Source organism: Dipodomys spectabilis, unplaced genomic scaffold (assembly GCF_019054845.1).
Source record: "Dipodomys spectabilis isolate Male_0828 unplaced genomic scaffold, ASM1905484v1 ptg000006l, whole genome shotgun sequence".
Lineage (NCBI taxonomy): Eukaryota > Metazoa > Chordata > Mammalia > Rodentia > Heteromyidae > Dipodomys > Dipodomys spectabilis.
Window position 1 is genome coordinate 6,085,697 of NW_024870683.1, and position 22,444 is coordinate 6,108,140.

General features: G+C 46.3%; 1 non-coding gene across 1 annotated transcript; it reads left to right on the top strand.

Moving 5' to 3' along the window:
- The first annotated feature begins 8,815 nt into the window (after positions 1–8,815).
- On the top strand, positions 8,816–8,922 carry LOC122124292. The gene has a single exon (XR_006150518.1). It is a non-coding gene; the product is annotated as a U6 spliceosomal RNA (small nuclear RNA).
- The last annotated feature ends 13,522 nt before the right edge of the window (positions 8,923–22,444 follow it).

The window sequence follows — 22,444 nt, forward strand, 5'->3', positions numbered from 1 at the left end:
GTGCTAGCCTTGAGCTGAAGAGCTGAGGGACAGCGCCCAGGCCCAGAGTTCAGGCCCCATGACCGGAGCAAAAAAATAAAAATAAAACACACCACCACCAAAAAAAGAAGAGAGATACAGAAACACACACACACACACACACACACACACACATATTTAATAGCCAGGTATTGTGGTATACATCTCTAATCCCAATGATTGAGGAGGTGTAAGAGGAAGATCTCAGTTTGAAATCAGCCCTAGCAAAACGGAGACCTCTCTCAAAAACAAGCTAAAATCAAAGTGTTAGGGACTTGGAATAAGTGGTAGAAAGCTTGCCTTGTGCTCAATCCCAGAACCATTAAAAAAAAAAAAAATTGAATGAACTCTATTGAATTTTGCCCACGGTCCTTTCATTTGACATCCACCAAATCTGGTGATGGGAAACAGACAGAATACTGGGCTCATATAATTTACAATCTAGTAAATCAAAAAGTAATAGGGGATTATAAAACACTGACACCTTCACATAAAGCACTACTTCTGCCTCTCTTTTGTAAATGCATAGCTTTTATTATAAATGTAATAACACCCATCAAAGAAAATCTGAAAAGTACAAGAAGAAAGATAAATTGCTCACAACTCAAGAATAGCAAAAGGCCTATTTAATGCTTTCACTCCTCCTTATTCATTAATCTAAGTACTTTGTTGATATAATTGAAAATAATTCTGTATATGCCTGTCTGTATAGGGCCCTTTGCACTTAATGGGATGACTAGAATAATTATCAGCTTTTAGACCCATTATTTTAGTAACTAAAAGACAAAACATACTTCACTTGATTTGTTCTTTGTCCCTAGATAGTTCATGCTTCCAAGTTTGTGATTTTATGTTTTACTTGTTCATTCATACATATAATAATATTTTTTTTTTTGGGTCCAGTCGTGGGCCCTGAACTCTGGGCCTGAGTGCTGTCCCTCAGCTCTTCAGCTCAAGGCTAGCACTCTATCACTTGAGCCACAGCACCACTTCCGGCTTTGTTCTTTTTGCTTATGTGGTGCTGAGGAATCGAACCCAGGGCCTCAGGCATGCAAGGCAAGCGCTCTACCACTGAGCCACCTTCCCAGCCCTACATATAATAATATTTTAACTTGGGGTTGCAGTATAAGTTCCCAAGCCTGTGCCGCGGCCCTGGCCAGTCAGTATAGGAACCTTCTCAATAAAGTTGCTTCTTTATGGACAAAATAATAATAATAATAATATTTTAATGTATCAATATTCAAAATCCTGCAATAAAACAATAGCAGATTGCAATGGGTACATTTCCAATTTTTTTCCAGGGATGAATCCTTAGAAATGAAATAAATGAGGAGCTGGGAAGGTGGCTCAGTGGTAGAGCGCTTGCCTTGCATGCCTGAGGCCCTGGGTTCGATTCCTCAGCACCACATAAGCAGGAAAAAAGCCGGAAATGGCACTGTGGCTCAAGTTGTAGAGCACTAGCCTTGAGCTGAAGAGCTGAGGGACAGTGCTGAGGCCCAGAGTTCAAGCCTTACAAGCAACAAAAAGAAAGAAAGAAAGAAAGAAAGAAAGAAAGAAAGAAAGAGAGAGAAAGGAAATAAATGAGACCTAGCACTAATTATCTTCAAATCAAAAGAGGAGGAGCTGGGAAGGTAGCTCATTGGTAGAGTGCTTGCCTTGCATGCATAAGCACCACATAAGCAGAAAAAGCTGGAAGTGGCTCAAGTGGTAGAGCGCTAGCCTTGTAGCCTTGAGCTGAGGGACAGCGCCCAGGCTCAGAATTCAGGCCCCACAACCAGCAAAAAAAAAAAAAAAAAAAAATCAAAAGAGGAGCCAGGCACCCTGGTGGTTCATGTGTATACTCAGCTATTCAGAGGCTGAAATCTGAAGATGAAGATTCAAAGCCAGCCTGAGTAAACAAATCTGAAAGACTCTTGATCTCTAATTAAGCAGCAAAAAGCTGAAAGTGAAGGTGTGGCTTAAGTGGCAGAAAACAAGCTGTGAGCAGAAAATGCCAAGAAAAGATCAGAAGGATCTGAGTCCAACCCCAATATGCACACATACACACACAATGAAATAAGTGAAGCAAAGAATATGAGAAATAGGGCTAAGCATTGTGGCACATGTCTGTAATATCCATTACTGTTGGGGTAGGGGAGAATTAGGTAGATCATGGTTCAAGATCAGTACAGGCAAAAAGTTAGTGAGATCTTGTCTCAACATACAAGCCAGACATGGTAGTATACAATGCATGGGAGGCTTATGTAGGAAGATTGTGGATTTTAGACAACCTTACCTGAAAAAGAGTTGAAAGCAAAAAGAGTTATAAACCAGGCTCTGGTGGCTCATGCTTGTAATCTTACCTACTCAGGAGGCTGAGATCTGAAGATCTAGGTTTGAAACCATCCCAGACAGGAAAGTCTCTTGTCTCCAGTGAACCACCAAAAAGCCAGAAGTTCAAGTCCCAAGGCTGGCACAAAAAAGGAAGAAAAAGAGAGGGAAGCAAGGAGAGAGAGAGAGAGGGAAGGAGGGAAGAAGGGAGGGGGAGGGAAGAAGGGAAAAAGGGAAAAAGGAAGGAAGGAAGATAGGCAGGCAAGAAAGCTAAGCTGGTTTCTCTTGAGTATACTGGTGGGGCTTGAACTCAGGGTGTCTGACTCTTGCTTAGCTTTTACCATTCAAGGCTGGTGCTCTACACTTGAGCTATATAGCTCCACTTCCAGCTTTTTTGCTGGTTAATTGGAGATAAAGGGTTTCTTGGGTGGCTCATGCCTGTAATCCTAGCTACTTAGGAAGCTGAGATCTGAGAGTTGCAGTTCACAGCCAGCAGAAGGAAGGAAACAGCAGAGCAGGAAGAAAGTCTCCAATTAGCCACCAGAAAACCAGAAGTGGTGCTGTGGCTCAAGTGGCAGAATCCCAGCCTTAAGCACAAAGAGGCTCAGGGACAATGCCCAGACCCTGAGTTCAAGCCCCACGACCACCAACAACAAAAAGAGAGTTTCTTGGATTTATTTGCCCTGACTGGCTTTGAGCTTCATTCCTAATATCTCAGCCTCCTGATAACTAGGCTTACAGGCATGAGCCACCAGCACCCAGCTAGTGATGCTGATTTTAATTATTCAGTTTATCATCTTATACCGATCAGATTTAGAGTATGAGATAAAGATTTTAGTTTTGTTTTCCAGAAATCTGAATGGATCTTCTTTAGGTGCCCTTCGCCCCATCCTCTTAGCTCCACCTTCTCCACTCTGCCTTAAAAAAAAGACGGATGAAATCAAATGTCACAGTCTTTGCCCTAATTACAAGAAAGTGATTTCCTTATTTGGTGAGTAACTGGCTTTCTCTACATGCCCTCACTTTCTGATGAGTAACTGAAAATGTGCTTCTGTGCTTGAACCTTGTCAGAGGTATTTGTGCCAAGTCAGCTCAAGAGCCTTTGAAATTAGTAAGACAACATATAGGTATAAGTACACAGCACAGTGCCCAGCACATGTAAAGGGCTCAATAAATGGTATTTATTTACTCAACAGAATTTTTTGTGTTTGTGTGCCAGTCCTGTGGTTTGAACTCAGAGCCTAGGCACTATCCCAGCGATTTCTTTGCTCAAGACTAGATTTTACTTGATCCAAAACTCCACTTCTTGCTTTTTTTTTTTTTTTTTAGTAGTTTATTGGAGATGAATCTCCTGGCCAGCTGGTATGGGAAGCTCATGTGTGTAATCCTAGCTACTCAGGAGACTGAGATCTGAGGATCACAGGTCAGAGCCTGCTGTGCAGGAAAGTCTGTGAGACTCTTTTTTTTGGGGGGGGTCCAGTCATGGGACCTGAATTCTGGGCCTGGATGCTGTCCCTCAGCTCTTCAGCTCAAGGCTAGCACTCTACCAACTGAGCCACAGCGCCACTCCCGGCTTTTTTCTTTTTGCTTATGTGGTGCTGAGGAATCGAACCCAGGGCCTCAGGCATACAAGGCAAGCACTCTACCACTGAGCCATCTTCCCAGCCCTGTGAGACTCTTATCTTCAATAAATTACTCAAAAAAAATCTGGAAGTGATGATGTAGCTCAAGTGGTAGAGCACTAGCCTTGAACACAAAGAGGCTCAGGGACAGCACTCAGGCCTGAGTTCAAGTCCCATGATTGGCAAAAACCAGTGAGAGAGAGAGAGAGCGTGTCTCAGGGACTTTCCTGCCTGGGCTAGCTTCAAACCAGAATCTTCAGATCTCAGCTTCTGAGTAGCTAGGATTACCAGTATGACCCACTGGCACCCAGCTCAACAGCATTTTTTCAGCTCCAATAGAAGTCAGGTGCTGTGCTCGGTTCTTAGGACCTGGAAGTGACCAAGAAAGACAGTTTCCCCCCCCACATTTCCCCCCCACCTCCCTCCTCCTGCCCTGCCCCTTGAGTCCTAGTGTGTCCTGTCTGGTGGGTAAGATAGCAACCTTAAATCTAATTGCTCAAACAAGTGATTCTCCTAAGTGTTAAGGTAATTGGGGTGCAGCTCTCATAGGCAGATAGATCATAAGCAGAGGACATTGGCAGTTCTATAAAAGGAAATCACAGCCAATACAACAAAGTGGAATTTTAGAACAAGGCTGGACAGGGGTAACTGCCAGGTGTCATAGGTGCCAGCAGAGAAGAGTCAGGGCTTCTTGGCAGTCATCTACCGGAGAATACCCTAAATGCAGGCCTGGCTTCAGGGCCCAGACACCCTGAGAGTCAAATGAAGCTGTGCTGGCCAGGGCAGAGGGCAAGGGTGAGGAACGGTGAATCCAGGTGGTCCAGGGGCTAGAAAGGCAATGGTGAGCATGTGTTTCATCCCACTCAGGAATCTAGATGAAGGGCTGGAAACTAAGAGGTGGCAGAGCTGGGAAAATGAAGGAGAGCTGAAGGAGGAGGGAAAGCATTGACAATCCAGAAAACTGGGCCAGGTGGTAAGATCTGGGGGAACATGTTGAAGAATGGATGATAAAGAATGAAATGGATGAGGCTGTGGCAACAAAGATGACTCGGGTGATGAGGACAGCCCAGGTGACAGGAGGAATAAGAATGGAACTAGCAAACAACAGGATCTGGGTGGAGGTAGGTGATGGATGACAGAATTGGTTCATATAGCAACCACCCGGGCATGAGACTGGGCAGGGATGTTGATGATGCCAGAGAAGGTAGTGTAGTGATGGGAACTGAGTCACTGATAGCAAAGGGATGAAAGGGGCAATAGATGTCATGCCTGGGTGATGGCAAAGGTGATGACAGGCACAGAGATAAGGGATGACCATCAAGGTGACCCAGGGTGACAGGAAATGTGCGTGGTGATGAGGTCCATGCTAGTGATAAATTAGAGACATCCATGCACCCACGATCCTGGGGCAGTTACAACATAGGAACTGTTTCCTAGGCCGCAGGTCCCATGACTAAAGACTCTGGACCAGCCAAATATCTGATAAGATTTCCAGTCACAGTCAGAGCCAAGAGGGGCTGGCTGGGTGCCCGTCCTGCTGTGCCTAGACCCATCGAGGGATCCAGGCATGGAACCTCAGTGTCATCGCTGCCTCCCCGTCCTGGATCCATATCTGTCACCATTTGAGATTTGCCAACATCCCCTGGCTGTGTCTCCTTGGAGAATAAAACTGTCACACCCTTTTAACTTTTGACTCTATTAGAAGTTTTTGGGCCTTCTAAATCTTTCTTATAACCATCTCTTGGGAAGTGACAAAAAGGAAAATAAGAGTCAAGTATAGCAGTCTTGGTTTTGGGGTTTTTGTCTGTTTGTTGTTGTTGTTGTTTTGCCAGTCCTGGTCTTGAACTCTGGGCCTGGGCACTGTCCCTCAACTCTTCAACTCAAGGCTAGCACTCTACCACTTGAGCCATAGCACCACTTCCGGCTTTTTCTGCTTATGTAGTGCTGAGGAATCAAACCTAGGGCCGCATGCATGCAAGGCACTCTACCACTGAGCCAACTTCCTAGCCCAGCAGTCTTATAATCTAACATGCAAGAGACTGAAGTGAGAATCCCAAGTTCAAGGCCAGCCTGGACTCCACAGTGAGATACAGCTTCAAAAAAATTTTAATGGGTTGGCTCAGGTGGTAGAGCACTAGCTAATGAGCAAAAGCAAACTCAAACAAAAAAAAAAAATGGGTTTAAAAGGTAGAAACTGAATATTCATCTCAGGTATTCCTATACTGAGTCCCTTACAACATACTAAGGCTGGCTTTTGTAACCAGGTCTGTGTTCCTGTCTCCATGGAACTCTGTTTGTGGGGCAGACTTGTAAATGGCAGTCACCATCAGACTAAAGATTTTATTTATTCACTAGTATCAGAGTAATAGAGCAAGCTATTCTGGGCTTTTTTTTTTTTTTTTGTCAATTTTGGGACTTGAACTCTGGGCTTGGGCGCTATCCCTCAGCTCTTCAGCTCAAGGCGAGCGCTCTACCGCTTGAGCCACATCGCCACTTCCGGTTTTCTCGTGGTTTATTGGAGATAAGAGTCTCAGGGACTTTCCTGCCCGGGCTGGCTTTGAACTGTGATTCTCAGATCTCAGCCTCCTGAGTAGCTAGGATTACAGGCATGAGCCACTGACGCCCGGCCTAGGCATTTTATATACATAGCTTGTAGTCTTTTGTGCCTGAAGTCTTTCACTTAGCATAAAGGTTTTATTTTGTTTGCATGAGGAAAAACACCTTTTTTTATATACATATAATTGTGATTGTTGATAGAAAACCTTAGCAAGGGGCTGGGAAGGTGGCTCAGTGGTAGAACGCTTGCCTTGCATGCATGAGGCCCTGGGTTTGATTCCTCAGCACCACATAAACAAAAAGAAAAAAGCCGCAAGTGGCGCTGTGGCTCAAGTGGTAGAGCGCTAGCCTTGAGCTGAAGAGCTGAGGGACAGCGCCCAGGCCCAGAGTTCAGGCCCCATGACTGGACCCAAAAAAAAAAAAAAACAAAAGAAAACCTTAACAAATTTATTAGTAACATATAATCTAGGATTGCCAAGGGACATGTACATATATCTTTATTTTTGCCAGTCCTGGGGCTTGAACTCAGGGCCTAGGAACTGTCCCTGAGCTTCTTTTGCTCAGGGCTAGCACTCTACCACTTGAGCCACAGTGCCACTTCAGACTTTCTCTGTGTATGTGATACTAAGGAACCAGTCCCAGGGCAAGCACTCTACCACTAAGTCACATTCCCAGCCCTTTTCTTTTTTGTCCATCAAAGGGCTTGAACTCAGGGTCTGGGCACTGTTCTGAGCTTTCTGACTCAAGGCTAGTGCTCTAAAACTTTAAGCCACTGCTCTACTTCCAATTTCTGGTGGTTAATTGGAGATAAGAATCTCATGGATTTTTCTGCCCAGGCTGACTTCAAACTATGATCCTCAGACCTCAGCCTTCTAAGTAGCTAGGATTACAGGTGTGAGCCACTAATGCTCAGTTGTAAATATCTTTTTTTTTTTCTTTTCTGTTGTAGGGCTTGAACTCAGGGCCTGGGCACTGTCCATAAACTTCTTCTCAAGAGCTAGCACTCTACCATGTTGAGCCACAGCTCCACTTCTGATTTTTTAGTTGTTAATTGGAGCTAAGAGTCTCATAGGGACTTCTCTGTCCAGGACTGACTTTGAACCACAACCCTCAGATCTCAGCTTCCTGCATAGCTAGGATTATAGGCATGAACCACCAGGACCCAGTACATATATCTTTTGAAGTGAAAAAGGTTACCTGTACAACTTTTTGGAAAATGGTTAAGAAGTAAAGGATATGTAAAAATATACACATCAAAAGGCAAAATGAAGCCAGGCACTGGTGTCCCTTGCTTACAATCCTAGCTACTCAGGAGGCTGAGATTTGAAGATTGTGGTTGGAAGCCAACTCGGGCAGTAAAGTCCATGAGACTCATCTCCAATTAACCACCAGAAAACTGGAAGTGGTGATGTGGCTCACCACTTGAGCAAAACAGCTCAAGGACACTGCCCAGGCACTGAGTTCAAGCCCCACAACGATCAACAACAACAACAACAACAAAAAAAAGTCAGACTATACAAATAAATATAAAGAGGAGTTGAGGATATAATTTAGTGGAAGAGCACTTACATGGCAAGCCCAAAGTATTGAGTTCAGTCCTCCGCACTGGGAGAAAAAAAAAAAAAAAAAGCAGTAAGAAAATACTATTAGTAAGCTTTTGGGAGTGTGTGTGTGTGTGTGTGTGTGTGTGTGTGTGTGTGCGCGCACATGCGTGCGCACACGCATGCATTAGAGCCCTGGTCCTGGAGTTTGACTAAGGGCTTCCTATAAGCTGGCTTTTTCCCTCATAGCTGGCTAACACTTGAGCCACACCTCCACTTTTGGTTTTTTGCTCTTTATTTAGAGATAAGAGTCTCTTAGATTTGTCTGCCAGCACTGGCTCTAAACCTCAATCCTTAGATCTCAGCCTCCTGAAGTAGATAAAATTACAGGCATGACCCACCAGTGCCCCGGCACAAAGTTATTTTCCATGGTACTTTAATCACAAGTATTCAAAAACTACATAAACAATAACAACTGGAAAATTACAAATCCATTTAAATAAAGTAGAAATACCTTTTTAACTGATTTGATTTTTAAAAAACACTACACAAACACAATTGTCTTGGCAAAATTTACAGGGTTAGTTTTATTTATTTATTTACTTTTATTACTGAGCTACATTGCCAGTCTTGGTTGTTGTTTTTTTTTTTTCTTGAACTCAGGAACTGAGTACTGTCCCTGAGATTTTTTTTGCTCAAGGCTAGCACTCTATTACATGAGACACAGCTCCACTTCCAGTTTTCTGGTGGTTAATTGGAGATAAGAGGGTGCTAAATTCGGCAGCACATATACTAAAATTGGAACTATATGGAGAAGATTAGCATGACCCCTGTGCAGGGATGACATGCAAATATGTGAAGCGTTCCATATTTTTTGTTCACGTGGTTTGAAATAGTAAAATGTAGAAAGAAAAAAAAGTCTCACAGGGCTGGGAATGTGGTTTAGCGATAGAGTGCTTGGCTAGCATGCATGAAGCCCTGGCTTCTACTCCTCAGTACCACATAAACAGAAAAAGCCAGTAGAGGTGCTGTGGCTCAAGTGGTAGAGTGCTAGCCTTGAGCAAAAGAAGCTCAGGGACAGTGCTCAGGCCCTGAGTTCAAGCCCCCCAGGAAAAGAAAAAGAAAAAAAGAATCTTATAGACTTTCCTGCCTGGGCTGGCTTTGAACTGGGATCCTCAGATGTCAGCCTCCTGAGTAGCTAGGATTACAGGCATGACCCACCAGCACCGGGTGACAGGTTTTGATTACTTTTGCACATCCTTCTAATCAATGTTTATCCTATCCTATCCTTTCTCATACTGCTAGATTGAACTTGGCTAACTACAAGGCTCAACCCATGGTTTGGGTTTGGGTTTTGTTTTGCCCGTGCTGGGGATTGAACTCAAGGCCTGGGCTCTGTCCCTGAGCCTCTCTGTGCTCAAGGCCAGTGCTCTACCACTTGAGCCATAGCCCCACTTCCAGCCTTTTCTGTTTATATGGTACTGAGGATTCAAACCCAGCGATTCATGCATGCTAGGCAAGCACCCTACCACTAAGCCACATTCCTAGCTCCCCATGGGGTTTTTAGTTGTTGGGTGTTTTGTTTTGGGTTTTGTGTGTGTGTGTGCGCGCGCGTGTGTGTGTCTTGTTTTGTTGATCCTTGGGCTTAAACTCAGGGCCTGGACACTGTCCTGAGCTTCTTTGTACTTAAGGTTAGTGCTCTACCACTTGAGTCACCTCTCCACTTATGGCTGTGTGTGTGTGTGTGTGTGTGTGTGTGTGTGTGTGTGTAATTTATTGGAGTTAAGAGTCTCATGGATTTTCCTGCCCAAGGTGGCTTAGAAGCATGATCCTCAGATCTCAGCCTGAGCGGCTAAGATTACAGGCGTGAGCCACCAGTGTCCAGCTCAACACATGCTTTTCACTAATAAAGCTCTATCCAATGATCATTCTCAGGAATGCAAGAAAGATCTTTGATATTCAGGTCTTTTCGCATTATATATTTCTGTTACATTCCAGTGTGAGTTGTTGCATGTTGGAAAAAGGAATAAAGGCAAACCTTCATAGTTTCTGTGGGCCCAGAAGCCTCCTCCCTCATGGCTTAACATGCTTTTTTTCCTAGTCAACGCTAGGCCCATGTAGTAAAGGCAGCAATGATTAGCTCCTACCCACCATTTCCCTGAGAGAGCACCCTGTTGGGATAGCTATGAGATTCCCCTAAACCCCAGAGGTTATAAGAGGTCACTGGAGACAACAGCACTTCTCACTTCCTCTCACCTGGTGAGCTGGGGTCTTGCCAGCCCCCTTGCTGGCAATAAACCTTTCCTTTGTTCTTCCTACCTGGATGTGTGCATGGTTTTCTGGCTAAGTCTAATTTACTCTAACAGTTTCCACATATAAGATTTCTATCCGGTATGAGTTCTTTCACTACTTAAAGGATAACTTATTCGGGTGCTAGTGACTCCTGCCCATAATCCTAGGTACTCAGGACCTGAGATTTGCGGATCATAGTTCAAAGCCAGGCAAGAAAGTCTTTTGAGATTCTTATCTCCAATTAACCACAAGAAAACAGGAAGCAAACTTTACAACTTTGGTGGGGTGGGGGGTGGGGGGGGGGGAGGATGGGAAGGAATGGGAAGGGGAAACAAAGGTGGAGGCTACAATGCTTGATAAGAAATGTACTCATTATCTTGCCCATGTAATTGTAATCCCTCTGTACAGTATTTTCACAATTAAAAAAAAAAAGGGGGGGGCTGGGAAGGTGGCTCGGTGGTAGAGCGCTTGCCTTGCATGCCTGAGGCCCTGGGTTCAGTTCCTCAGCACCACATAAACAAAAAGAAAAAAGCCAAAAGTGGCGCTGTGGCTCAAGTGGTAGAGCTCTAGCCTTGAGCTGAAGAGCTGAGGGACAGCACCCAGACCCAGAGTTCAGGCCCCACGACCGGACCCAAAAAAAAAAAAAAAAAACCAGGAAGTACAGCTGTAGCTCTAAGTAATACAGTGCTAGCCTTAAGCTAAAGACCTTAGGGACAGCACCCAGGTCCTGAGTTCAATCCCTATAACCAACAAAAAATTAAAATTTAAATTAAAAAAAAAAAGGCCAGGTGGCTCACCTCTGTAATCCTAACTACTCAGGAGGCTGAGATCTGAGAATTGCAGTTTGAAGAAAAACCAGGCATTGAGACTCTTATGTCCAATAAAGCACTCAGAAAAAGCTGGAAGTGGTACTGGGGCTCAAGTGGTAGAGCATAAGCCTTGAGCAAAAAGAAGCTTAGGCCCTGAGTTCAAACCCCAGGACTGGCAAAAATAAATAAATAAATAAATAAGTAGTAACTGGAACAAATGAAGGCTTTCGCACATTTACATTCACAGAGCATCTCCAGCATGCACCACCATGAGTAATTTTATATCCTTGACAGGGATTGGAATGGCTAACGGCTTTCCCACATCATTTATATCCATAGGTTTCTCTCCAGTGTGAGTTTTTTCCTGTGTTTGAAGAGCACTAGACAAGGGAAGGCCTTCCTATATCGCTTACACCTGTAGGGTTTCTCTCTAGGGTGAGTTCATTCTTTCATGTGTTTGAAGGTAACTGAATTAGATGAAGGCTCTCTCCCTTCCTTCCAGTGTGCCGTCTTTCATGTGATCAGCTCATAGGGTCCACTACACAGGAGCCACAGAAGTCTCTCTTACCTCCCTTACCTAGGTCTCACCTGAGCCTGGCCTCACCCACCTTTCCAGTCTCATACAGCATTTTGAAAACTCTGTTTTCATGGTTCAAAGCCAGCACAGGTAGGAAAGTCCATAAGACTCATTCCAATTAACCACCAAAAGGCTGGAAACAGAGCTGTAACTAAAATGGTAGGGCACTATCCTTGAGCAAAACAAAAACAGGGGCTGGGAAGGTGGCTCAGTGGTAGAGCGCTTGCCTTGCATGCCTGAGGCCCTGGGTTCAATTCCTCAGCACCACATAAGCAAAAAGAAAAAAGCCGGAAGTGGTGCTGTGGCTCAAGTGGTAGAGTGCTAGCCTTGAGCTGAAGAGCTGAGGGACAGCACCCAGGCCCAGAGTTCAGGCCCCACAACCGGACCCAAAAAAAAAAAAAACAAAAACAAAAATAAAACCCACAAAACTAAGGAACAGCACCCAGACTCTGAGTTCAAGCCCCAGTACTATCACATATACAAAACACACACACACACACACACACACACACACACACACACACACACACACACACACACACACACCACTACCACCACCACCACACCCACCACCACCACTAAATTTGCTGGTCTCCACAGTCCTGCAGACTTCAAAGGATGCCATTTCCTGGCTCCTGCCCCGAATGTCTGAGACAGCCTAGAATTGTCTTTTTCTATGTATACCCAGCCAGCTGGGACACTTGAGTGTTTCTCTCTGCAGTCAGGTGTCCCAAGGCTTAGAAGATGTACCTGAGCTTGGGGACCAAGCCAGGACTGGCCACTGCCTTACCCTGTAGCTTTGTACAGATCACCTTTGAGATTCAGCCTCCTGTTCTAGAGAATGGCAGCAAGGACATGGACTGCTGACTTCAGAGAGTAAATGGCCTTCCCCTTTGGTTGCCTAGGAGTCTAAACTTCTGTATGACAGACAGCTCTAGTGGTTAGAGATGGAGAGACACAGACAATCCTGCTATCTGCTTACCCAGCAAAGAATTTACTAACAGCTACTGTGTACCTCACCCAGGCAGTAGGACTCCAGTAAGTCTTGAAACCTCCCAAGCTAGGTGTGGTGTCACACACACCTCTAATCCCAGCGTTGAGGATGCTGAGGCAGGAGGATTATGAGTTTGAGGCCAGCCTGCTGTACATAGGGAAACCCCATCTCAACAAAACTAAACTAAAACTAACATAAAGCACAAAGCCCTTCTGCCTCTTAACCACTTGTTCTGAAAATCTGAGTTAGGACCTCCAAATCCAAAAGATTGCTCAACCCACATCTTGACCCCTGTGACTTGTTCATAGCCCTCCACCCCCACATGCTCTTCTGTCCCCTAAAACCACCCCCAGATATTTCTAGTCTGTCAGACTCAGGACAAAGATAGTGGCTTTTTTGCCCGCTGCAAGTAGGAATATGAGGACATGGTGCATCTATGTGGAACCATGGTGTGGCTCATACACAAGAGTGTGAGTGTAAGTATACCTAAGTGTGTCTGAGCATCTGCAAGTGTGAACAAGTAAAAGTTGATGTCAGGGCAGGTGTACACATAAACAGAGATGAGTTGGGTGTGGCGTGAGTGTGAGTAGGTGTTTGGTGAGTAGAAGTGAACATGTACACACCCCACGTCCTTCATTTGTCACAGACATGTCTGCTCATGCATCCAGGTAAACACAGCTCCAAGGGCTGAAGGTGGCTCAAGTTGTAAACACTTAGTCTGATAAAGCAATGGCATTATCTACAAGTCAAGGGTCACTCTCTCCTCTCCACCTCTGACATGGACTGGGCATGCTCCAGCTAAAGCTTCCTGCATCTGGGGTCAGGCCATTCCTCCCTCCCCAACCCACTTTTCAAGCCATGGCAATGACCTAAGTAGATAGGCAGAGAATGGGGGTGGTAACTTGACATTCCAGGGGCCTCCTCAGCTAAGGGAGGGAGAGGGGGCATCTCCATAGAGATGAGTAATGGACCATGACCAGATGATTATCAAGACTCCCAGAGTAAGTCCTCCTTCCCTTCCCCCACCTTTCCTGCCCAGGCCTCCTAAACTTTGTGCATAGTGAAAAACAGTGACAAGTGCCCATGGCTGCTGGTCAGAGAAGCTTTTGTTTAAAAAAATAATAACTTATGTACATGCTGAAGTGAACATATATGTGTGTGTGTGTGTGTGTGTGTGTGTATATATATATGTGTATATATATATAATTTTGTTGTTAAAATGTTATACAGAGGGGATACCATTTTTTAAGTCAGGTGAAGAGTGTATTTCCCAAGCCGGGCACCGGTGGCTCATACCTGTAATCCTAGCCTCTCAGGAGGCTGAGATCTGAGGATCATGGTTCAAAGCTAGCCCGGGCAGGAAAGACCGTAAGACTCTTATCTTCAATAAACCACTAGAAAACCAGAAGTGGAGCTGTGGCTCAAGTGGTAGAGGGCTGGCCTTGAGCTGAAAAGCTGAGGGAGAATGCCCAGGCCCAGAGTTCAAGCTCCACGACTGACAAAAAAAAAAAAAAAAAGTATATTTCTCTTTGGACAATGTCACCCCTTCCCTTGCTCTCTCCCAGTCCTTCTCCCATCCCCACCCACAAGTTGTATACTGCATTTTCAACATAGTATCTACATATCCATCCCTCCTGACACCACATAGCTCACTGCTTAGGGGGGCTCCCCTGAAGAGGTTGGGTTAGCCTCCCACTGCAAGCATCAGCTGTCTCCTATGACCCCCGGCCATTAGTACCCCCTTAGTTTTCCTGTATTTCAGTGTGGAAGGATGAGAAAAGACACAGATCCTTTCCCTAGCAAAGCTCCTGGAACTCTCAGTGTATCAGTGACAGCTGGAGAAGGGCTCCAGAATGATCCTGTCTTCTCCCTTTGTTCTTGGAGAGCTAAAGTGGGATGATGGTGAGAGCTGAAGAAGGACTTCCTGATCCAAGGTGGTAACACAAGACTAAAAACACAGATTAGGGGGATTGCTCAGTGGCGGAGTTCCTGCCTGTGCATAGCTCTGAGTTTGGTCTCTAGTCATATAAGGAAGAAAATACAGATTAGGAGATCTTGCTCATGTCCTCAACCTCCCTGGGGCTGACTCCCTCCCTAATTCTATTCATACTACCTTCTAAGCCCCTAATTTATTGCCCCACCACATTCTTGGAGCCCCACAAGTAATAGGATGCCAGCTGTCCCTTTTTCAGGAGCCTGAGTTTTCTAGAGAAGAGCAAGGAGGGGCTCTGGCTTTCATCTCTCCAAACCCCAGTCTTCCCCTAGAAAGCTGACCTCACTACAGTTGAAGGCACTGGAAATAGGACTCTCGGGATGTCTAAAGCCCCATGTAAGCACTAAGCTCCTGGTGCCAGAGGAGACAGAAGGCCTGGGGAATCTGGTATGGCAATACCAAGCCTGAGTCATACAGTTCCTCACCACAATACACAGGAAACCCTCCAGGGGGCATATCATCACCATCGCCATCACCACCATCAATCACCACCACTTTCACCATCCCTGTCGTAACCACCTCTCCTCTAGCACTCACTCACTCATTCTGACATTATTCTGATACCCATGTTAACTCATGTAATCCTCACTTTATGAAACCTAAAGGGTCAGTACCACCATTACCCGCTCCCCCATTTTACAGACAAAGGAGCCAAAGCCCAGAGCAGGAACCTCAGCGAGGATCCAGCAGGAACAGTTAGTGGTCGCAGAAGGCTTCACCGAGGACAAGGAGCAGCAGCCATTGCCCCCTCCCTCAGAAGAGGCAAGGAGGGTAGCAGTCTGGATGCAGTAGAAGTTGGAGCCCCAGAAACAGCTGAAATACTCTACTCTTTCTCTCCCATCCTCCCATGGAGCTTAAACCTCCTGAACACATAGCAAAGCAAGAGTAGAGCCCAGCAAATTGAGAGATGCCTGCTTGTCCCAGGTTGGATAGCTGGCAAGAGTTAGCTTGGAACCCAAAGCCATCTGGATCCAGAGCCCTGCTCCCTGACAGTCATAAAGTGCTATTCAAGGAGGGAAATGCAGAAGATAAGGATCTCGTCCAGAGTCTGCTGCTCTGCAATGTGAGCCTGCTAGCCTCAGTTTCTCCTTTGCACAAAGAAGAAGTGTTTCCCTCTGGGCAACCTACACAGTCAAGGTACCAGGCCAGACACAGATACTTTGTGCCTGCTACCTCCCTCCCTCTAAATTTAAATAAATCTATCACCAAGGTTAAAGCCCCAGACATGGAGACCTTTCCAGAGTTCCAGAGGAAGCCCCTCCTACCTGTTGGGCAGACATACCCAGGCCTCTGTGCCCTGGAGGCTCAGGTGTTTACTATCAAGCCTCTTCTCAGCCTCCCCGGGAATGCAAGCATCTCTAGGTCATCTTCCTTCACCCTCTCAGCATTTCCCTGGCCCACAGCTCAGGAGCACCATGCTAGGAGCACAGGCTCCCCCCTCCTTCCAGTGAAGAGATGCAAGGCTTTGCTCAGGCCAGCAACTTCCTAGCCCCGCTTTGGGCGACCCCGGCTATCTCCAGCTTCTAGGGTCTGTGCCCTAGGTGGATAGGCTTTTTTGTCCCTTTCCCACTCCACCCAAGTCTATGCCACCCATGTTTAGAGGTGTTTAGAGGCTTAGAGGTGCCCCACCCAGGTTTTCAGAAAAACAAAATCAAGGAGAGTTAGCCAGCAGAGATTAAAGAGGAGGCATGCCCATGGGGATTGGCTGGCAGGAATCGCGGGCAGGGATCTGTAGAGTAATACACTATGTACAGACAGAGCTGTGCTCCAGCTACACTGAGAGATGGGTTCCAAGGGACATACAGAAACCTGGCCTAAGTACACAGGATATTCACATAGGCACCAAGACTCAGGGCAGTGACAGAGACCAAGAAAGCCAGATGATAAGCCAGAGGCTCAGATCCACAGAGATATCCTACATACTGAGGCAAAGGCCCACCCGAAGCACAGAGAATACTTGCACTTGTGCACACATACACACAGGCCGGAATATACCAGACCAATCTCAAGTTTCAGAAAGGCTAATTTCAATTGAAATTAGAACTTTAAGGAAAGATGGCCAGGCCCAGGGGCTCCTGCCTGTACTTCCACCTACTTCAGATGTAGTAAAGATCAGGAGGATCAACGTTCAACATCAGCTTGGTCTCCAAGCCAGTATTAGCATAGCATGCTGTGATCCCTTAAGGCATAGATAGAGGGATTAGGGTCCAAGGCCATGCCCAAACAAATGAGCAAAACCCTATCTAAAAAACAAGTAAAGCAGAAATAGGCTGGGGGGTTTGGCTCAAGTAGAGAATGCCTGTCTATCAAGCAAAAATCCATGTTTAGAAATCAGTATTGCTGGGAGGGGGGGAGGGAGGGAGAGAGAGAGGGAGAGAGGAAGGAAGGAAGGAAGGAAGGAAGGAAGGAAGGAAGGAAGGAGGGAAGGAAGGAAGGAAGGAAATGGAAGGAAGGGAAGGAAGAAAAAGAAAGAAAAGGAAGGAAAAGAAAGATGGAAGGAAGAAAAAGAAAGGAAAGGAAAAGGAAGGGAAGGAAGGAAGGTAAAGAAAGAAATGGAAGAAAGAAAGAAAAAGAAAGAAAGATAGTATAACCAGAATCTGGGACAGAAGCTTGACTCTAAGGGTTTTCTAACATGTCAGCTTAGCCGCTTGCCCCAATATGCCAATTAAAGAGAATAGTAGTGGTGAAGGTCAGAGAAAGTGCTGCAGAAGAGGAAGCATTTCATCCCCCCTTCCAGGTGCTGAGCAGAGCTTCCAGTTTAAATAGAGGACAAATTGGGACGGGACAAGAGGTATGTATAATGCAAGAGTCCCATCCAAGGTGTACTGGAAGGTGCATCTCCACATAGCCTTCCACCAGGAGTCTTTGGTGCCTCGGGACGGGGGTGGGGGCTTCTCCTCGTGCCTCACATTGTTCTTGTTCAATCCTGTCTTCCCATTCCTGGAACCTGCCGTGACTGCAACAGAGACTGGCTTCAGAGCAAAGGAGCCAGATGCACAATTGAGACCCAGATGCCAATCTTTGCTCCTGCTTTTGTTACCCTTTGAACATTTGCCCAAGCAAAGAGTCAGTGCCCTTAGCAAAAGCAGTTTCCACGTTCCTGGGTTTTTGTTTTTTTAGGTCATGGGGCTTGAACTCTAGGCTTGGGCACTGTTCCTCAGCCCTTCAGCTTAAGGCAAGCACTCTACCACTTGAGCCATGGCACCACTTCTGGTTTTCTGGTGGTTTATTGGAGATAACAGTCTCACAGGGCTGGGAAGGTGGCTCAGTGGTAGAGGGCTTGCCTTGCATGCATGAGACCCTGGGTTCGATTCCTCAGCACTACATAAGCAGGAAAAAAAAGCTGGAAGTGGCGCTGTGGCTCAAGTGGTAGAGCGCTAGCCTTGAGCTGAAGAGCTGAGGAACAGCGCCCAAGCCCAGAGTTCAGGCCCCATAACCGACAAAAAAAAAAAAAAAAAAAAAGAGTCTCACAGACTCTCCTGCCCAGGCTGGCTTTGAACCTCGATCCTCAGATCTCAGCCTCTTGAGTAGCTAGGATTACAGGCATGAACCATCAGTGCCCGGCTTCCATGTTCCTGTTCTAGTGGAACCCTCGGTGGGTCACAGGAGGTGGTTCCCCTCCCATGAAGGGTGTTTTCCACATCTGCCCTGGAAAGTGCGTTACATAGCATAGGGGAGATATCTTCCAGTAGGAGGTAAAGAGTTTTCCTTCTAGACCTTGCTAACAACCAGAACTGCCATTGGAAGCCTTGCCTGGCGGGGAGAGAGGAGACTGGCTCCATCCTTGCCCTCTTGTAACCATTGTGCAATTCGATTTTGATTCATGGCTCCCGAGCCTGGCCTGGCCTTCTCTTTCTTCCATGCTATCCTAGGAAATGTCCAACATATTCCCTTGGAAATGTGCTCCTTTGCCACGTACCCCTGGACATGTGCCCACCCCCAATCACCCATCTTATCTCCTTTCTATCCCTCACAAAAGCCATCTAACATCAAGACACAGCAAGCCGCTACCTCTCTCTTCCTCCCTCCTCTCTCGAGAAATTCAGAATCACCGGACACTGGTAGCCACGCCTGTAATCCTAGCTACTCAGAAGTCAGAGATCTGAGGATTGAGGTTCAAAGGCAGCCCAGGCAGAAAACCTGAAGTGGCGCTGTGGCTCAAGTGGTAAAGCACGAGCATTGAGCTGAAGAGCACAGGGACAACACCCAAGCCCAGAGTTCAAGCCCCACGACCAACCAAAAAAGAAAAAACTTCAGAATCATGGAAGGAAGCTGAGGCGAAAGAGGATGTTGAATTCAATTACCTTTAAAAACTAGCCATCGTTGGGCTGGGAAGGTGGCTCAGTGGTAGAGCGCTTGCCTTGCATGCCAGAGGCCCTGGGTTCCATTCCTCAGCACCACATAAGCAGAAAAAGAAAAAAGCCGGAAATGGTGCTGTGGCTCAAGTGGTAGAGCGCTAGCCTTGAGCTGAAGAGCTGAGGGACAGCGCCCAGGCCCAGAGTTCAGGCCCACGACCGGAGCCTAAATAAATAATAAAAATAAAAACTAGCCATCGGCCAGCCACTGGTGGCTCACACCTATAATCTTAGCTACTTAGGAAATTGAGATCTGAAGATTTGGGTTCAAAGCCAGCCCAGATAGGAAACTCTCAGAGACTCCTATCTCCAATTTCCACCCGAAAGCCGTAAATGAGCTGTGGCTCAAATGAGTAGACTGCTAGCTTTGAGAGAAAAAAAAGGAAGAAAAAAGAAACAAAAACCCTCAGGGACACCATGTAGACCTTGAGTTCAAGCCCCAGTACTACCACACACACACACACACACACACACACAAAGCTGTCAGCACCCCTCCTTGACCCCTACTTTCCCACCCATCTCTAGTTCTTAATGAAAAGCCCATGTTGACATTTATTGAGTCTTATCATACATTGTGTTAAGTCCTTTTCATGACTTCTATTATTTCCTCTCGACAACATCCAAGTCACAGAGAAGGAAACTGAGGTTCTGGGAAAGAATATATTCATATTCCAAAGTCACAAAGCTTGAGTAAAGCCAAGCTGGAAATGTAATCTAGGCTCAACTCTCTATTAATCCCAGCACAAGGTTTCTCATCACCCCATGGGCTGACTAATCAGGACCAACAGCAGGATTTCAGAGAAAGGAATGTTGGGCATGGGGCACAGGGGAGGTAGGGATACCCAAGTTAGGACCAGTGTGACTGGAATGAAACTCTACAGCCACATTCTCCTCCCAAGGCTTACCCTTCCTTCCTAACTTCCCTCAGGGTCAGGTACAGGACACTCCCTCTGGCTCAGGTCCCTCCAGCATTCCAGACACACCTCTTAAGAGCTGGGGACCAGGAAGGGGGAGAATTTCTATATCTAACCTCCCCGCATCCCATATCCCACCTCTGCCTCCCTGGTCTTTGTTCTGGCTGTGTGACCCTATATTTGCCACCCACCCTCTCTGAGTCATGGTCACGGTCATAATCTTCTATGAAGGGGCTGGGCAATAAGAGTAGGCTTGGTCTCTAGAAAGTATAAACCTGTGAACTTGAGATTTTCCTGGGTCTCATGGGGTTAACTCTGCAAGAGAGCTCGGGAAGCTATGCCTTCAATTGTACGCTTGGTGAAACTTAAGTCAGATGCATATTTAAAAGATTTTTTTTTAAGTGGAAATGAGAAGAGCTTCTGGGCTCAGGTATGGTGCAGCCCTTGTGTTCTGGGTGACAGTACGTATCACCACCCGTGGTGCCCGGGCACAGACATGCCTTACTCAAGAAGCGAAGCAGAGGAAGGCCAGGGGTGTATACCACAGTGGTTTCCGGGCTTGGGCCAGTGACCGTAGAAGATGGTGCAAGACTTAGAGAAGAGCCAGTAGCTCACACCTGTCATCCTAGCTTCTCAGGAGGTTGAGATGTGAGGATCATGGTTTGAAGCCAGCCTGGGCAGCAAAGTCTGTGAGACTTATCTCTAACTGCCAAAAAGCTGGAAGTAGAGCTGTGGCTCAAATGGTAGAGCACTAGTCTTGAGTGAGGAAAAAAATAAAGCTCAGAGACAGTGCTCAGGTTTAGATTTTCCAGCCCCAGGACTGGCACGCACACACACACGTGCGCACAAACACACACATACACACACACTCAAAGATTTAGGGAAGACTTACTTTCGAGGAGAAGGTATTAGGCAGATCAGGATTCTAATAGAAAAATGTGAGAGAAGGCCAAAACCCAGGGGCACATAAAGAAGGCTGGGATAGGGTAGATGGCATTACAAAGGGAGAGTCAGAGACAAGGGCAGGTCCTATAGAACGTAGATGTTGATGAAGAGGGGCTGGGAAGGTGACTCAGTGGTAGAGCGCTTGCCTTGCATGCCTGAGGCCCTGGGTTCGATTCCTCAGCACCACATAAGCAAAAAGAAAAAAGCCGGAAGTGGTGCTGTGGCTCAAGTGGCAGAGCACTAGCCTTGAGCTGAAGAGCTGAGGGACAGCGCCCAGGTCCAGAGTTCAGGCCCCATGACCGGACCCAAAAAAAAAAAAAAGATGTTGATGAAGAGCTTGACTGTCTTTATGTGGTAGGTACCCTAAAAGAGCCCCAGGTGTGGGCTGGGAATGTGGCTTAGTGGTACAGCGCTTGCCCAGCATACATGAAGCCCTGAGTTCCATTCCTCAGTACCACATACACAGAGAAAGCCAGAAGTGGTGCTGTGGCTCAAGTGGCAGAGTGCTAGTTGGCTCCTTCTGACAATTGTGCAGACTGAATCGCATGCACACTTGGATGCTAAAGGGATCATAGCCAACCTCAGGCTGGAGGCAGAGGCTGCAGAGGACAATACAAGTCCCTTGGTCCATAGATCTCCCACCATAGGGAATTCACTCCCTCACTTCTTTTCTAGGCAGCTGTGCCTAGAAGGTTCTTCTCCACCACCATGGGGCTCCAGCCTGTCTTCCTGGGGTGATGGTAGCTACAGGAGCTAAGAAGAAGTCCAGAAGAATGGGAGCTGGAAGATTAGGTATCTAGCTGGGCACCTGGGAATTTGTAGCCAGATACAACAAAGCTCCTTAACTGACTCCAGAAAAATAGCAGAACAAGAAAGATATGTGCACACTTGAAAGTTTTAGGCAGATGGTTTATTTTATATAAAAAAGGCAAAAAAGTATATTCTTGAGGAGGATTAAAGGAATGGAGACCTCTTCAAAGAGGAGTCTCTCAACCCCCATCCCTAAGATTGTAACATCAGCTATATATATTTTTAAAAAACAAAATAAACAAAAGCAAACATGAAACTTATTACCTGGATTGCACACACACACACATACATGCACGCATGTACACATGCACACAACAAGACGACATGACAGAAACATGTTATACAGCTTCTACCCTGGGATCCAAGAGCCCCAGATCTGAACTGTGATTCTCTCCTTTCAGTTTCACCTCCCAAAAGCCTAGAGAGGCCCCATTTAGGGAGGGGAAAGTGGCAGACCCAGACATACTCATGAATCACACAGGTGAGCTGGGTGCTGGTGGCTTACACCTATAATCCTAACTACTCAGGAGGCTGAGATCTGAAGATTGTGGTTTGGAGCCAACTCGGGCAGAAAAGTCCATGAGACTCTTATCTCCAATAAACTACCAGAAAACTGGAAGTGGCATTGTGGTTCAAGTGGTAGAGTGTTTGCTTTGAGCTGAAGAGCTGAGGGGCAGCACCCAGGCCCAGAGTTCAAGCCCCATGACC